General features: G+C 35.1%; 1 protein-coding gene across 1 annotated transcript in view; it reads left to right on the forward strand.

Moving 5' to 3' along the window:
• CCDC73 (coiled-coil domain containing 73) overlaps positions 1 to 19,548 on the forward strand; it is a 182,688-nt gene that overhangs the window by 18,511 nt on the left and 144,629 nt on the right. The gene's annotated exons all lie outside the window — the stretch shown is intronic.

Below are 19,548 nucleotides of genomic sequence, written 5' to 3' on the forward strand. Positions count from 1 at the left end.
TCTTTAAGGTGGTTTTTTCCCCTTAGCTTTTTTTTTTTATAAGAGGTTCTTCTCCCTTCTTCCTTTTCCCAGTTTATATCATGGGGAAAGGTGAAAAAGAAATCTTTTCCCCATTTTATGCCAATGGAAAAGTAAATATTTGAATTTTCATCATACACATGAAGTCATGGGTATAATGTACTGGAGAACCACTGACAAATTCTCTCTCCCCACTTTTTTAGGCTCTATCAGGCCCACCAGCATCTCTCTCCTCTTTGTATTTATCATGATTATAGTCAATTTAATTAGGAAAATTGTATTAAAGCTTTTTTTTTAAACCCTTACCTTCTGTCTTAGAATCACTATTGAATATTGGTTCCAAGGCAGAAGAGCAGTAAGAGCTAGGCAATGGCTGTTAAGTGACTTGCCCAGGGTCACACAGATATACCTATGTCTGGGGCCATATTTGAATCCAGGACCTTCCAACTCTGAGCCTGACTCTCAATCCACTGAGTCACCTAGCTGTCTCCTGTATTCTATTTTAAAGTGTTTACTATGTACAATATACTACCAGGGAATACAGAGATGAGAGGTGACCCAGAGACTTGGAAAAGGTCACTAGACTGAGAACGGGAAACTGGAAACATAGGGTCAGGTTTTCCATTGGGGAGCCCTGCCACTGGCAATCTATTCTCCCTGCTCCAAGATGAGCTAGCCATAGTTGGTGGTCACTGTCAGCCTTTAGGATTGCTCACATTAGATCAAGCCCCATAGCACAAGATCCTGGTTCACAGTTTTGTAAAGATTAAAATTAATAAACAATAATTAAATATTATTTTAAAAGTTTTATTAATAATAACTAAAGTAAAAAAAAACCTACCTAAACCCAGCCCAGTTTCCAGAGAAGAGAGCAAGGGCATGGGTTACACCAAATATACAAACATGACCATGCAAACATGGTGGAGAAAGGAGAGGAATTCTGGGAAATACTGAAGGACTTGTGGGGGATGAAGTCCAAGGGTTCAAGATTTTAATTAATACACTTCCCAAGTCTTCCAAAGACTGGCCTTACTAGAAGTGAATTGAGCATCAGTTGCACACTGTGTTAGAGGCAGGTAAGTGGCACAGGGGATGGATGGAGTCACAGTCTGCAGGTGGTAAGAACTGACTTAAAATCTAGCCTTAGACACTTGCTAGTTGTGTGACCCTGGGCAAAACTTCTGTTTGCTTCAACTATAAATGCTAATAATAAGAGCACTCACTGTGCAGGAGAATCAAATGAGATGATGTTTGTAACGTGCTTAGCACAGGACCTGGGACAAAGTAAATAATCTGGATTCTGATTTCCTTCTCCTTCCCCCCTGGTGTTATATTAATTATACTCATTTTCCAGATTATAGAAGGAGTGGGGTTGAGGGCTAAGCAAATTGAATCAATTAATTAATCAATTAACAAATAGTTATTAAGCATCCATTATATCCAGGCTTTGTCCTAGATACAAAGAATGAAACAATCTCTACTTGAAAGAAATTTAAATTCTAATGGGGGAAGATAAGTACACATAAAAATATGCACAGCATAGATATAAAGTGAATAAATACAAAACATACAAAGTCATTAAATACAAGGTAGTTGTGGAAATCAGGATAGGCTTCACACAGAAGAGGGTTTCTGAATTGCATCTACAAGTAAGAAGGGATTTCCATGGGGGAGATTAGGCGGTACAATGGATGGAATCATTGACTTGGACTCAAGAAGACCTGAGTTCAAAGTCAGCTTCAGATGCATAATAGCTCTGTGACCCTGAGTAAGTCTCAACCTCAGTTTCCTCATCTATAAAATGGGGATATATTAGTCGTTACCTCTGTAAAGATTAAAATTTTGGGAAACTGAGGCAGGTAGAAATTAGTTTCTCTCTGCAAGGAGTTTTATATTTTTAGAGGTTTATTGAAGATTAAAATATAAAGAAAATACAAGTAAGAGAGGCATGTGGCTAGGCCCAAAGAGCCTATTCATGACCACTCACATCTTGCCTGCTACATGGAGAGCCAAGTCTGCTCCCAAGCAGAAGTAGGAAAAAAGGGCAGAGTCTTTTTACAACCAGGTTAAATACTCCATCTCGCTCTAGGCCCAGGTGAGATTATAAGGCATTTTGGGGAAGTGGAGCAAGGACTTCTGGGGATTGAAGTCCTGGATTCAAGTCAATTTTTACACCTCCCAGAACTGTCATTAGGACAAAATGAGATAATATTTGCAAAGCACTTTGTAAATCTTAAAGTGCTCTATAAGTACTTGTTATTATTATGAGGTGATTGACATAAGGAAGAAATACAATCCAGAAATTGGAATGGGGAGGGACAGCTAGTACAAAGGATGGAAAATGGAGGCCATTCATAAGACACCTGTATTTGGTGCCCCCAAATGCCATTTGAAACTGTTTCTCTCTAGGAAAGCCCACATAGAATATATTCAAGTTATAGCTGATTTTGAGAATTCAACGCCAAGAAGAAATATTATATAAAGTATTCAAGCATGTTTTACCTGTTCTTGTGGGGAGGCAACTCCATTTTGCAAGGTAACATGACTATGCCTCAGGGAAATTTAGAGAGTTGTTAGGAGACAAGGAGTTTTCCAGAGCTGGGAGTTCTAGAATTGATTCTGACTGAGTATATCCATAGTAATTCTCCCTTCCCTAGATAGTGAGCCCACTCACTGGAGAGGGTAGAGTAGTGAGATGAATAGAAGCTCAACCATTCTCTGACAGCCATAGAAAGCTTAGTCCCTAGCCAACACTTTTTTTACTTGAAAATTTTTATTTAATTAATCAATTTAGAATATTTTTCCATGGTTACATGATAAGCCTGTGGCTTATCCATTCTCCATCTAGCTTCCTCATAGAAAGGCAGCCTGCTATAGGAGATAGAGAGCTGGTCTTGGAGCCAAAGAGATCTGGGGTTATAGTCCTGCCTTTGACACATACCTGCTGTATGACCCTTAAGTCACTAAATCTTTTAGTATCAGACATGTTAGTGGAGAGAATTCTCACAATGGGAATTCCCCAGGCTGACCAAATAGATAGACTAAGAATTTATTAGACACTTAATAGATACCAAGTTTTGTGCTAAGAGCTGGGTATATAAACAGAAGCCAGCAAGTCAGTCCTTGCCCTTAGGGAGCTTAAATTCTAATGAGAGAAGATGACATACAAAGGGGAGATAGAATGTAGGAGTAATGGTAGGGATGGGTGAAGGAGATACCAAAGTAGACATGGCATAGAGATATCCAAGAAGTATCACGAAGGCTTGGTTTCCCAGCAAGATGAAGTGAAAACTCATCTATTAGAGCGGGTAAAATCAAAGACCTTTCTAATATTTAAAAATGTTCAGGAAACAAAACAAGTTATGATCACCCCCCCAAGTTTCTAATCAAAACTGCCAAATATTTGAATAGCATCTGTCATTCAGGACTATGCCTGGCTGGCACATGGTAGGAATTAAATAAATACTTGGAGATTGATTGCTATTTATCATGTAGTATATATATAGTATGTAGTATATGGAAAATGTATGTAGTGTGAAACTAAAAATTATTCCACACTACTCAGACAGTACTTTAGGGGAAGATAAAGTAAACTCCTGATTGAATAATGAAGGTACTTAACTCATACCTTATAGTGAAGCTAGAACCTTAAGCTAAGTCTATTTTTAGATCTAATACAAAAAAGCTATAAAGGTTAAATTAATCACAAAAAGGTCAAGTAACTCACAAAAGGTGAGCTTAACAAAGAAGTGTGAAGTAGCTCAAAAGATATATAATCTAACCAGAGAAGGTGAGAACTAAAGAGTGGACAGTCCTGGAGAAAAGCATCTGCTGTGATTGGTAGACGTGAAAATTTAGGGGAGGTGACACAAGAGAAAAGATCTTTAAAAGGAGGTCTTATATGAGCAGCAAAAGGCAGTTCAGTCAGTTCAGAGGAGGAACTGACCCTGGAGGATCTCCCTCAGACAGCTTCCTTGAGAAGGTCTGTGGTGAGTGATAAGACTGACTCCCTTTCCCTTGGGCTCAGGGAGGCCACTTTGGCCAAGGCCTTTAACTACTGCCTGGCTCAGCCTGAGCCAGAGCAGTTTAAATTAACTCTTTCCTCTCTCTCTCTCTCTCTCTTTCTCCTTAATTCCTTCTCTCCATATTAATTAAAATCACCATGATTTCCAGCTGACTTGGGTATTTTATTATTTGGGATTTTCCCTGGTGACCAAATTAAATAGATTTTAAGTCACAATGCTAAAATTATCTTCTAGTTTTATATAGAAAATAAATTTAAATAAAAATCTAAGTTGGCACAATTTAATTTACTAAGTACAAATTACATTTAAAACTATCTATTAACATATTTGATTTGTCAATCTATAATCATATTATGATATTGATATACAAAAATAACTAATATATTTAATGAATTTATAGACTGTTTTTTTAATACCAAAGGGAAAAGCTGTGATGAAAAAACACAACACAAAAATCTACTTTTATAAATGCTTCTGACCTAACTAGTATTGTTACTCTCAATAGAAACCTCATCTTTGGCTGAAAGCAGAGCATCAAAAGGACTTAATTATAATATAGGCAAGTGTACATTATCCTATTACAGTACAATAACTTAGGAATTTGGTTTCAGTACATTGCTACGTAGGAATTTTGAGTTGACTAGTAGAAACTTGCCAACTTACGCTGGTGAGTATGTAATCACCTATTATTTAGCAACATAAAACTCATAGGAAGTCATTATATTTTAAATAGAAGATGACAAATTCTAACTTGCTCCAGGCCTGTTCATACAAGATACAAAGACTAGTTACAGTAAACCCTAGAGTTTGAGAAATATATAGATATATGCCTTTTGGTCTGTGCCAAATGTCAATAAAATTAATTCTTTCAACAAACATTTACTGAACAACTATCATTACTTTAGCAGGACATTTGACAAAATTTTTCATGTTAACATCTTTTTTTCTTTGTTATTGTTTTATTTTTGATTAACATGCAAAAAAACAATTTTTGGCATTTGCTTTCTAACATTTCAAGTTCCCCATTCTCTTCCGTTTTCCTCTCCCCCATTTCTGAGACAGCAAGCAATTTGCCATTGGTTATACATGTGCTGCTATATAAAACATATTTCTGCATTCACTATGTTGTAGAAGAAAGATGAAAAAAAAACTCATTCTGATGCTATCTTGATATATTGATGAACAAGATCAAGAAATATAGGCTTGGGTAATGCAATTAGTCATAATGATTAAGTGCCCAAAGAGTGCTGATTGATGGATAAGATTGCCGTGGAAGTTTTCAATGGTATGATAATGGGCTTTGGTTTTATTTATTTTAATTTAATCTCTTCAATATTTTTTAAATCCTTAGCTTCCTCTTAGAATCAATACTGCATGTTGGTTCTAAGGCAGAAGAGCAGTAAGGGCTAGGCAATGGGAGATTAAGGGACTTGCTCAGGGTCACACAGCTAGTGTCTGAGATCAGATTTGAACCCAGGACCTCCCAGCTCTAGGTCTTGTTCTCAATTCACGGAGCCACCTAGCTGTCCCTCTCTTCAGTATTTTTAATAATGACTCAAATGAATACTTAAAATGACATAAACATTACAATTCCTTCAAGTTATCCTTGTTTGACTTATTCTTCAGTCCTCTCATCATCTTTGCATCATCAGCATCCTGTATAGGACAAGCTTCAGCTTCTCTGTCTTTGATAAATTTGGTTCACCAAATTTAATGTGGCACTTTTTTAATAAAACAGGGCTAGCTCCTTATTCTTATTTTTTAAAGTTCTTTTATTTATTTAATTAATTTAGAATATTTTTCCATGGTTACAAGATTCTTGTTCTTTCCCTCCCCTCCCCCAACACCCTCCGGTAGCCAACATGCAATCCCATTGGGTTTTACATGTGTTATTGATCAAGACCTATTTCCATATTATTAATATTTTCATTAGGGTGATCGTTTAGAGTCTACATCCCCAGTCATATCCCCACCGACCCATGTGATCAAGCAATTGTTTTTCTTCTGTGTTTCTGCTCCCACAGTTCTTTCTCTGGATGTGGAGAGCTTCTTTCTTATAAGTTCCTCAGAATTGTCCTGGATTATTGCATTGCTGCTAGAAGAGAAGTCCATTATAATGGATTGTACAATGTTCTCCTGGTTCTACTCCTTTACTCACTTCCTTGAGGTCATTCCAATTCCCATGGAATTCCTCCACTTTATTATTCCTTTTAGCACAATAGTATTCCATCACCAACATATACCACAATTTGTTCAGCCATTCCCCAATTGATGGGCATCTCCTCATTTTCCAATTTTTGGCCACCACAAAGAGCACAGCTATGAATATTCTTGTACAAGTCTTTTTCCTTATTATCTCTTTGGGGTACAAATCCAGCAGTGCTATGGCTGGATCAAAGGGCAGACAGTCTTTTAGCGCCCTCTGGGCATAGTTCCAAATTGCCATCCAGAATGGTTGGATCGATTCACAACTCCACCAGCAATGCATTGTAAAAATGGACTTGAATCCAGGACTTCAATCCCCAGAAGTCCTTGGTCCACTTCCCCAGAATGCTTTGTAATATCACTGAATTCCCACCTTCTCGAGATCGAGGCAGGGTATTTAACCTGATTGGAAAGGTTTTTGCGGGCTTTTCCTGTTTCTGCTTGCAGGCAGATGCTGCTCTTTTCATAATTGTCTAGGCCCCTAGGCCTAGACATGTGACAAGGAAATCACTTTTAAAAGACTGATATATATTAATTTAAGGTCGCCAAGGAATTCAGCTATGTAATTCCTAAATGAAAACTCAAGTCAGCCGTCAGCCTTTTATAGAGTTTAATTACAAACAGGAGGAAGAAAGGAATTAGAGATAGAGAGAGAGAGAGGGAAAGGGGAGAGAAGGAAATAGGGCTTAAATACCCCTTCTGTTTAGGCTGGGCCAAAGGCCCAAGCCCTTAGATAGCTGGGGCAAAGAAAAGAGATCAGTCCCTATCACTCACGTGACCAAAATGGAGAAACAGTCTCAGAGGCCTCCACCTCCAGCTTCCTTCAGAGCAAGCTTCTCAGAGCACCTCTCCAACCACTCAGCGTCAAAACTCTCCAACCACCCCCTAGTCCTCAGACCCCTCTTTCTTTAAGGAAACCATCCAAGTTCCCTCCCCTCAGTTCTCACATCTACCAATCACTGTCCATCAATTTCCCTGTGCCAATGGTGGCTCTAGCTTAACCCAGGACCGCCCAGAGGTCTGTGGCTTTGCACATGTCTGTTGGAGGTCATATTCTCAAATAATTAAAATTTGATCTATGCTGCAGCCCTTCCTAAATCCTGTTAGGACTGAGTGGGGTGGAAATTGTATTTTCCAAGACCTGATTCTGTCATTCCAAGTATCTCTATTGTATCAATTCTAAAATCAATCATGACTCAAATAAATTCCTGTTCTGTGCTTAAGTATAGGCCAAAGCCCTTTCCATTGTTCAGCAAAAGGTTTCTGTCCTAAAGTAATCTTAAGAAAGGAGGAGAAGGAACCTCCCATGCCAATGGGGTTCACATTCCAATAGACTATCAGTAAGAAATTTTCCAAGTATGAAATTTCCCAATGGTGAAATTTCCAACATTTATAAGTCTAAGAAATTTAAAGGTTTATAATCACGTGCTTTCTTATCCTGTATTTTCTTTAATCCTTAATCTTCAATAAACCTCTAAAAATATAATACTCCTTGCAGAGAGAAACTAATTTCTACCTGCCTCAGCTTCCCCAAATTTTAATCTTTACAGCATTAATGTCCCAACTTTGCCACATCCCCTCCAGCATTCATTACTTTCCTTTGCTGTTATGTTAGCCAATCTGCTAGGTGTGAGGTGATGCCTCAGAGTTGTTTTGATTTGCATCTCTCTGATTATAAGAGATTTAGAACACTTCTTCATGTGCTTATTAATAGTTTTGATTTCTTTGGCTGAGAACTGCCTGTTCATGTCCCTTGTCCATTTATCAATTGGGGAATGGCTTGATTTTTTGTACAATTCATTTAGCTCCTTATAAATTTGAGCTCCTTATTCTTGAACACAGTGATCTTTTAAATTTTTTTTAAATTAAATTTTGAATTTTTTCAAATGGAGATCCATCTTCTCCCCCTCTGAACCCACCTTACCTTCTACCAAAGTAGATTAAGAGAAAAAAATCCTTTATTACAAATCAAGTACAACAATTCCTTTTTAGCCATCATCCACATTGGACTCCCCAGTCTCAGTGCTATAATTATTTTTGTAAACGTAGGTCTTTCCCTTCTTTGTTTCTTTGGCCAATAGACCTAGTAGTGGTACCACTGAGTCAAAAGGTATGCACTATTCAATTTCATCTTATTTGATTCTACCATTTCTTTACTGGGGGATAACATATATTTGAATTAATTCCCTATGTATATTAGATATTCAGGGCATTATATCTTCAAAATATAATTTTATTTCCTCTTCACTAAGCTTATTCCTTCAATTCCTTTTACAAGTTTTCTTGCTATAGCTAGGAGAAGTTTTACAACTATATAAATAATACTGGTGATGATGGACATCTTTGCTTTACTCCTGTTCTTATTCTAGTAATGCTAGCTCTTGGTATGAAATAGATACTGTTTGTTGTATTAAGGAAAAGTCCATTTATTTCTGTGCTTTTAGTTGTCTTTCCCCCCATAATTGGGTGTTGTATTAAATTTTTTTTATATATCCACTGATATAATCATATCATTAAAGTTTTCTCTTACTGATGTATTAAATAATCGAAGCAACTCTGAATTCATGGTATAAATACAACCTGGTCAAAGAAAGAAATCTTTAAAATAAGTTGTTACAGCCTTTTAATTAATATTTTAATCAATATATTTACATATATATTCATTAGAGGTATAAGTCTATAGTTTTATTTCTCTGCTTTCTCTCTTCTCTAGGACAAAGTATTAAAATCACATTTTTATCATAGAAGGAATTTAGCAGAATCTCTTCTTATGCTATTTTTGCAGTGTAAAATTGGAATTAATTGTTCTTCAAAAGTTAGATAAACTTAATTTATAAAAATGCCTGGTCTTGATTTTTTTTTTATCTTTGGGAGGATTTATTTATAGCTTTTCAATTTTTCTCTTTTTTCCTGAGATTTCATTATTTGATTCTCTATTTCTTATTCTATTAATATGAGTATTATATCTTTTTGGAAAATTTTCATCCATTTCACTAAATTGATCATCTTTGGGCATATAATTGGATGAAATATTTGCTAATAATTTCCTTTGTTTCCTCTTCATCTTTTACAACTTCAAAATTTTTAATATTGATATTTTTATTTTTAAAAACTTTAAAAATGTTAGTTCAAGTTTTTTTCTATTTTATGTATTAAAACAAATGAGATCCTTGTTTAATTTGTTAATTCAATGAACTTTTAAAAATTGTCAATTTGGTTAAGCTTTTCTGTGGGGTTTCTTATTTCTATTTTAATGTTTATTTGGTCTTTTTAATTTTTGTTTTTTTTCTTTTAAAAAAGTTGTATATTCAATTAATTGCTCTGTTCTTTTTCTCTTTTATTGATAAAAGTGGCTTTTTTTTAGACATAATTTTTTCCTAAGGCGTATTTTGTCTCCCAAAAGTTTGTCTCTATTGTTTCATTGTCATTTTTTGAAGAAATTATCTATTATTTCTATGATTTTTTTTCCTTTGACACCAGTATTTTTTAGAATTAGTTATTTTATTTCCCTTGAGATTTCTTCAAAGCCATTTCGCTAAATATCATTTTTCTTGTGTCAGGGCTGGTAAAAGATTTCTTTAATATTTTTTTTTTGCATTTTATGAGGTTTTTATTCCATATTACATGGTTAGTTTTTCTAAGAGTGCCATATTCAGTCAACAATATGTACATGTCTTCCTATTTCCTCTCACTAATCATCAGAAGGCTATCATATAACCCTTTAAAACATTTTATTAAGGTCTTTAGCTTCTTTTTAGTTTATCTTTTTGTTTAATTTGTGTAGGTCTATGAGGGGTTACATTGAGATCCCTAACAAATTATACAATTGTAGTTTTGCTGCCTATCTCTGTAATTTAATTAATTCTTCCTTTAAATATTTAGAAAATAATGCCATTTAGTGCATATATATGTATAAATATTTGTATTATTTCATTGTCAATGAAATTATTTTAAGCATGATGTAATTTTCTTATTTATCTTTTTTGACCAATTTATTTTTGCTTTTTCCTTGTCTGGGATCACGATTGCTATCCTTCTTTTGCGTTTACATGAAACATAATATATTTTGACCAAACTTTTTATTTTAACTCAGGATAAATGATTATGTTTCTTTTTAAACATTCTACTTATTTATTGGTTACATTATAATTCCCAGGTAGCTCCCTCTTTCCCTCCCCTCCTTGCACTAGAGAGGGTATCATTTAAAAAAAAGTATATATTAACTATGTCTTTTGTGTTTCTATTTATCAGTTCTTTCTCTGGAGGTGAACCTTCAGAAGCTATTTTTCAAACATTAATTCTGTAGCTGTATATAATATCTTTGCTCATTTTATGCAATATTATTCTATCAAAACCATATGCCACTACTTGTTCAGCCATTCCACAAATGATGAGCATGCCTTCAATTTCTGGTGCCCCCACAAGGAATATTTATAAAATATTTTAGAACATATGTGTTCTTTTCCTTTTCCCCTGAAGTTTGAGAAATAGACCTGTCAGTTGTGTTGCTGGGTCTAAAAGCATATATACAGTTTTATAATTCTCTGGGCACAGTTCTAGATTGCTCTCCAAAATGGTTGTACCAGTTCACAGTTCTGACAACAGAATCATTATGTTTCAAAAGTGTTTCTTATAAACAAAATATTAGATTTTGCTTTCAAATTCAATCTGCTCTCTCTTCTGTTTTATGGGTGACTTCATTCCATTCACATTCATGTTTCTGCTTGTTAATTGTATATTTCCTTTCATTATATATTCATACTTTTCCCACTTTCCCCCCTTTCTCCTATTTTCAGATGAAGGCAATGAAAAAGAAGGAATATAATCAATTTTAGTCATCTGTAATTCAAGTGATCTGCTCCTATTCCATTGCTTTTCTTCTCTTTTCTTCACCCAGGTTCTAATCACTGGCTTTTACACTCCCTTTCTTTCCTCTTAATTTCCCCTTTTCAATTTCAGTGTATTCTCTAAAATTGAAATTTAATTTACTTGTGACAGTTTCTTCTCCAATTCTACACACTGTCTTAAACTTCTCTCTCACCTATCTCTATCCCTGCCCATTTCTTTGTTGTAATTAATACATTTCTACATCAATCTCTTTGCATGCTTGTGTGTGAATGTGTGAGTACATATTCTGTTCTCTTTTGTTTGGTTTGGATGAGCAAGGTTCATGTGATATCTATTTTTTCCATGGTTGCATATTTGTAGACTTATTCTTATGCTTCCCAATTATGACACATGGTAAATTCCACCCCTTTCCTCATTAATTCTTCATCAGTGTGTTTCCCTTTCCATTCCTTTTCTTTCTTAGGACCATCAGAACAGAACAAGACCATCTTTAGTTCCTCTATTTGTTTTATTTGCTTGCTTCTGGGACACTTGAATACACTGGCATTTTTGAAGGTTAAATGGTTTCTTTTCTCCCTCTCATAATGCAAATACTGCATCATTGTTTAGTCCCTTCCAATTGCTCAAGTGTATTTATCTTTTCAGGTTTTTCTTGTTTGCAATTCAAAGTTTCTACTCAGATTTGTTTTTTTTTTAAATATCAGGATTGCTGAAAAGTTCTGTATTTCCATAAATATCTAATTCTCCACTCCCTTCAGTCCCAGGATTATACTAAGTTTTTCAGGGTGGCATACACTTAGTTGTGAGTCTTAAATCATTTGATTTTTAGAATATATTATTCCAAGATTGTCTCTTCTTTATACTAGTTGTTTCCAAATTTTATGTGATTCTCACTATGTGTTCTTTTGTGTTTGAATTATTTCTTTCTGGCTATTTGCTTACAGCATTTTTTTATTTGACCAGAATACCATGAATCTTGGTGATGACTTTTCTGGGAGTTTTCATTTTTTCCCCTCTGTAGAATGGCCAGTAGATTCTCTTTCTCTTTCTACTTTGCTTTCTAGTTTTAGTAAATCTGGGCAGTTCTAATTTATGATATATTAAAATATGGCATGATGGATAGAGCACTGTTAATAAGACCCAAATTCATATCTGGCCTCAGGCACTTCTTACCAACTGTGTGATGCTGGGCAAGACACAGAACCTGTGCCTCAGTTTCCTCATTTGTAAAATGTGCATAATAATAATAGCACTTACTTCCCAGAATTATAAGAATAAAATAAGATGTTTATAAAATGCTTTGCAAAACTTAAAGTATTATGCAAATATTATTTATTATTATTATTGCTATTATTACCATCATTTTAAAAGTCCCTCCCTAACATATTTTCCATATTATAATCTCTTTTCCTAAAAAACAAACAAACAAAAACCCTAACCTTCTCTCTTAGAATCAATACTATGTATTGGTTCCAAGGCAGAATTGTGGTAAGGGCTAGGCAATGGGGGTTAAGTGACTTACCTCCAGTCATATAGGTAGGAAGTGCCTGAGGTCACTTTTGAACCCAGGACCTTCCATTTCTTCCATCTAGGCTCTCAATCTCCTGAACCACCAAATTGCCCTGCCCCATATTATTATTTCTTAATAATAGATGTCTTACATTATCTTCTAAATCTTCACTATTTGATTTTTCTCTCTCTAATATTTCTTATTGTCTTATGGAATCATTGAAATTTTGGTTGTCCTATTCTAATTTTTAGGGAGTTTGTTTCTAGAGCAAGTCTTTTTTTTTGTTTTGTTTTGTTTTGTTTTTACTTTTTGTCCTATCAAATCTTTACTATTTAATTTTTTCCTTTCCAATATTTCTTATTGTCTTATGGAATCACTGAATTCTCATTAGTCTATTCTAATTTTTCGGGGGTTTGTTGCTAGAACAAAGTTATTTTATCCTATTAAATCTTCACTATTTTATTTTTTCCTCTCTAATGTTTCTTATTGTCTTACGGAATCTTTGAGTTCTGGTTGGTCTATTCTAATTTTTAGGGAGTTTGTTGCTAGAGCAAAGGTTTTTTAAAAAATCTTTTATCTTATTTATTACCTCCCCTCCATTTTCCCCTTAGAGCTCTTTTTTCAATTGTTATTTCTTACTTAATTTCTTCCAGCTTTTTTTTTAGTCCCTGTGACCAAGTCATTTTTCTCCCTCGAAGACCAATCCTTATCTTTTTTTTTTTGGTGGTTTTACCTTCTGAGTGTCTCACAATATTTCTTCATAGTGTTCAGCACCTTTTTTCAGTTCTTCTCTCCAACCTTAGTTACTGATTGAAGTTTTTGTTCCAGGATGAGAGGCTTGGCACCTTCCTGTTCTCTGGGATGGAGTGGCCAGACTCTTCCTTGGCGGAGGCCACTTCCTATAATGAAATATCAGAGGACTTTGATGGAATTACTAAAAATACAAATTAAAAAATCAGATCTCTCAAATAAAGATGGCTATTAGGGTTTTTTTTTTCCTTTCTTAATTTTATTATTTCATGAAGGTGGGGAAAAACAAAATGAGAATGTTCTGTACTCCCACTCCCTAATACCCTTTACCATTAGGAAAATTTTTGAGGTTAGGAATCATTCCTTGTGCAGGGTATAACAAATGTTACAACATGGGTGTTTAACATCAAGTGGTATAATATTAGGCAAATATGGAAATGGCATTTGGGATTGTACCTTTAAATTGAGTAAGATAATTAAACATACTCTATAGTTCATCTGTTTGGGTAGCTGTAACTCAGTTGACCCAATTCATTAATGGCTGTGTGTTCTGTGTTGGATCAGAGCTTAGGGGTAAGTGACAGTATGTCATCCCAGAATAATATGAAGTCTCTGTTCTCAAGAAGATTATGGGTAAAGAGAATGAGAGTCATAGGACCTGGGTTCAAAACCCATCTCTGATACTTCTACATCTGTATGACATAGGGCAAGTCCTTTAATTGTGACTATCTTTCCTCAGTTTCCTTATCTGTAAAATGGGGATAATATTAGTGTAAATACTTTAGAAGCAGCTAGGTGGTACAGTGGATAGCATGATGGACCCAGAATCAGGAAGACCTGATTCAAATCCTCCCCTCAGACTTCTTAATTTTATGGCCCTTGGCAAATCACTCAATCCCATCTGCCTCAGTTTCTTTACCTGTAAAATTAGGATAATAATAGGGCCTATCTCCCATGGTTGTTGCAAAGATAAAATAAACACTTATAAAGCAATTTGCAAGCTTTAAGGTACAATACAAATGCTAGTATTATATTATTTTTATAACAACCTACAAGGGCCTCAGTTTCTTTAGTTGGATCAAATGGCCTTTAAGGTCCTTCATTTCTGAGTGATAATCCTATCATCTTATGTAGATACGAAATAATTTTCCTTTCCCAGAAGATCTCATTAAAAGTCATCTAAATCATAGTAGTTGCACATTTACTAAAATCAAGATCATAATTATTTCTGGGGCCCCATTAATATAAAGTTCCTGCATGGTGTCCTCAAAAGTCCTTCTGGGTTACCAGACATTCCCAGTTTAGCTATTAATGCTGCCCAAGTTATCTCTGTTGTAGATACAAGCCAGTTTTTTTCCTTTCCACTTTAACTGTAGATTCTTGCAATAACAAAGGACAATTAGCATGCCAAGATGAAGCATGGTGATAAAACTGTCTCTGTAAAATGTGAAAGTCATTAACCTGTCTTCACTTTTTATTCCATTGTCTCAGGCTCAATGTTGCACCTAGAGACTGACGTTAGTCAGTCAACAAACATTTATTAAGTTCCTACAATAGACTGGACTCTCTGCTGAGTAAATAGTGGAGATACATTGTTGTTCACTTGTTTCAATCGTGTGACCTCATTCAGGGTTTTCTTGGCAAAGATACTGTCGCGGTTTGCCATTTCCTCCTCCAGCTCATATTACAGAGGAGGAAACTGAGGTGAACAGGGTTCAATGATTTGTTCAGCGTCACAGAGCCAGCAAGTGTCTGAAGCCAGATTTGAACTCTTAAAAGAAGAGTCCTCTTGCCTCCAAGCCCGACACTCTATCCACTGCACCACCTAGTGGCCTTTTCTGAGAATGCATGAGAAATGCTTTTTAATCCTTTATTATCGTAATGTATAAATAGGATCATCCATTAGATCTGCGACCTTAGAAATCATCAAGTCGAATCTCTTTATTTCATGGAGAAGAAAATGAGTACATCAAGACTCAGGGATTCACTCATGATTACAAATATTTAGAATCCAAATTTGGTGTTGGAAGCCATTAGTTATCTAGTATCCATCAAAACACACCCTCAAATATCATCTATTACAGAAGTTACCTCAAAAGTCACCCAGTCGAGAACTAGATCTTGATCAGTGATACATGTAAAACCAGTGGAATTGCACGATGTCTTTGGAGTGGGGGGAGGGGAGGGAAAGAACATGGTTCATGTAACCATGGAAAAATATTCAAAATTAATTAATTAAATAAAAACTTTCAATTAAAAAAAAAAGTCACCCAGTCCAAACTGTATCTGTCGAGCCATCCTTCCTTAACACCTACGCTGAGTTGTCTTCTAGCCTCTGTTTTAAGTACAGAATTGAATAGGAAAATCCTCTAATTTTTTTTGAAGTCTTTAAAGTCATCCATAGCAAATGCTACAGCTTTTTGGAGTCACAGGAGAAAGCTGGATGACGGGTAGACACCAAGGGAAAAAGCAATCCTGAAGAGGGCTTGTAGGTCCTCACAGCCTTTCCTGAACACCCTGTAGGCTCCAGGTGCTTACCAAATAGAAATTAACTGACTAGTGGCAGAGAAGTCTCCAATAATCATTCCTATTTCTCTCGCCCTCTAAGTTAGCAAAACACTTGACATACATGATATCACGTGAGTCCCACAATAATCACGTAAGGTAGGCACGAATGCTTTTATTATCTCCATTTTACTAATATGGTGACTTGCCCATAGCAAGTGTCAGAGGCAGCATCTGAAGCCAGGTTTTGGTTTCAGGTCGAGAATTCTTCCCAGGACTGTAAGTCTTATCATTACTTCCCAAGACAAATTAGCCTATAATTGGAGAGCTGTGTTTGGAAATTTGTTTTTTGAGGCAGATCTTCATCATTTTAATGTTATGGACTATGAAGTTGGTGATAACAAGGAGCCCAAATGGTTTGATCAAGAATAGATCATGCCAGATTCCTTTCTTTTTTTGATAGGGTTACAAAGATGGCAGATCATTGGGGAATGTGGTAGATATATTTTGCATGGAGTTTAGCAGAACGATTGGTAAAGTATCAATATTACCATTACTACTACAAAACCTTTGACAATCAACTGCCCTGTGTCTCTCTTTTTCGTCTCTGGCACTCATTGGACCCAAACTTCTTTCCCAGCTCCTACTCCTTTATATGTGTCATATTTCCCTATTCGAATGGAAGTTCCTGAGCTAATATTATGAAAATGACAACAATTTTAAAATTAATTTACTTTTTAAATGTTGTACTAATCAAACTCCCCAAAAAGTTTTTATAGAGCTAGAAAAAATTATAACAAAATTCATAGAGTGGAACAAAAAGGTTAAAAATCCAATATAAAAGGTAAAAAGGAAGTGGAGCTACCATTATTACATCTCAAATTTTACTATAATGTGGTAATCATTTAAATAGCTTAATTCTGGCTAAAAAAAAGGTTAATCGCTGGAACAGATTAGATAGATAATTTACATAAGCAAAGAAATATAGTAGTATAGTGTTCAATAAACCCAAAGACCCCAGTTACTGAGAAAAAGGGTTTATTATCTGAGAAAAACTCCTGGAAAATCTGGACAGAAGTCTAGTAGAAATTAGGTTTATACATAACAATACCTTACTTTATACACCAAGATAAACTCCAAACTGTTATATGACCTAGATATAAAAGGTCACAACATAAACAAAAGAGAGGAACAAGGAAGAAATTACCTGTCAGCTCAATAAATAGGGAAAGCATTAAGGAGTAGAGAAATGATAGAGACTAATTTTGATTATATAAAATTAAAAAATTCCATAAATAAATCTAATTTAAATATTAGAAAGAAAACAGACAACTGGGGAAAAAAGAAACTATGCAATAAATTTCTTTGATAAAGGTCTCACAGGATATAAAAGTAAGGAACTGATTCAAAATTTTAAGTACAAAAGCCATTTCCCAATAGAGAAATGGTTAAAGTAAATGAACAGGCAGTTTTCAAAGGGAAAAATCCAAGTTATCTGTAGATGTGAAAAAATGCTATAAATCACTAACAACTAGAAAAAAATTTTAAAGTTGCTTCAGGTGAAACTTGGGCTTTTCTGTACAATGGATACCAGATAAAAATGAGGATAGCATCAGTAAGACACAATCTGTATTCATTATATAAGGAATTAAAGTAACTTTGAGCCTCTGTCTTACATATCTCAGGCTGGGATAGATGACAAAAGGGAAAGATGGTAAATGTTGGATGGGCTGTGGGAAAACAGGTATACTAGTGCATTATTAGCGGAGCTATGAATTTGTCCAATTATTCTGGAAAACAATTTCTAACTATGCCTTGAAAGTTAGCAAACTTTGCATATCCTTTAACTCAGATATAGCATGATTAGGTTTGTATCTCCAAAGAAATCAAAGGAAGAGGGAAAGGATCTATCTGCACAAAAATGTGTTTTAGTAGTTCTTTTTGTGGTAGCCAAAAATTAGAAACTTTAAGAGGGTGCCCTATTGGGAAATGGCTAAACAAATTATGTTATGTGAATATAACAATATATCATTAGAAATGGACAATTTCAAAGGAAACTGAGACCTTTTAAATATATATATACATATATATATATTTTACCAATTATCTGTAATAACACATTTCCACCCAATTTTCCTAAGTTATATGATCAAACTTATCTGCCCCCTCTGTCCCTTCCCTTCCCTGTCCTGATGCTGGCTGTTTGGCAATTTGATCTGGTTATACATGTATTATATTGTGTAAGGGACAAAATATTATAGGGTTGGACTAAATGTATGAGAGTGTGGTTGCCAGAAATTATTACTCAAGTCAGAATTGCTTTTTATGGTAGTTTATTTACAAAAGGAGAAAGAGTGAAATTAAGGAAATCAGAGAGTAGATATTTACACTTGCCTGAACTGCCAGGGCTTCAGAAGTCCCAGCAAAGGGGGCCCAGAGGTAAATTAAACAAGGGTTTTAGCCACAAGGCCTCCTCCAAGACGGAGGAGCTTTCTGGAAAACCAGGAAAAGGAAGTCAGTCTTTTTCACTTTCCCTGTGGTAGTTCTAAGGGAAAATTCAAAAGCAGTAAGAGGTCCCCAGACAGAGCTCCTCCAGGGTGAAGTTGAAGGTGAAAAACCTCTTTATAGGAAGTTCGTGCCACTTTTAAAGACCATTCCTTTCCTCATTTCCTGTGTCTTCCTTCCACTTTTAAGGGGACCAATTATAGCTATAGTTTTGCTTAGGACTGCCAGAGGGAAGTCAGTGAGTTCTGATTTATCACCCACTTTCACACAAGTGGGTCACAGACCTCCCCATACTTAAGGATAAGTGGGGTGTATAAGTTTCTGGTTATTAAATCTAAAAATGGGCAGGGGTGAGTTGATCTCATCTTCACAATTGCAAAACATATTTCCATATTGTTCATTTTTGTAAATGAGTAATCTTATAAAACCAAACCCCCAAAACATAAATCCAAGTAAATAATTGAAAAATCATATGCTTTCGTCTGAATTCTGATTCCAACAGTTCTTTCTCTGGAGGTGGATAACATTCTTTGTCATATGTCTCTCAGAATTGTCCTGGATCATTGTATTGCCAATAACAACCAAGTTTATCATATTTGATCATTTGACAATATTGCATTATTATGTACAATGTTTTCTTGGTTCTGCTTATTTCACTCTACATCAATCCATTCCCACTCTTTTCGACATCTTCCTATTCATCATTCCTTACAACACAATAGTATTTCATCACCATCATATATCAAAATTTGTTCAGCCATCCCAATTGATGGACATCCCTTTAATTTCTAATTCTTTGCCAGCACAAAAGGAGCAGTTATAAATATTTTTGTGCTTGTAGGTCCTTTCCCCCATTTTTAAGATTGCAGGGATACAGACCTAATAGTGATATTACTGGATCAAAGGATATGCATTGTTTTATACCCTTTAGGCATAATTCCAAATTGCCTTCCAGAATGATTGGAGCAGTTCATAGATCCACCAGCAATGTATTAGTGTCTCCATTTTGCCATATCCCCTTCGACATTTATCATTTTTCTTTACTGTCATATTGGACATTCTGATAGATGTGAGTTGTTATAATTTGCATTTCTCTAATCAAGAGGGATTTAGAACATTTTTTAATGTGATTATTGATAGTTTTGATTTCTTCATCTGAAAACTGCTTATTCATATCTGTTG

This window comes from Monodelphis domestica, chromosome 6, assembly GCF_027887165.1.
Source record: "Monodelphis domestica isolate mMonDom1 chromosome 6, mMonDom1.pri, whole genome shotgun sequence".
NCBI classification, from domain to species: Eukaryota; Metazoa; Chordata; class Mammalia; order Didelphimorphia; family Didelphidae; genus Monodelphis; species Monodelphis domestica.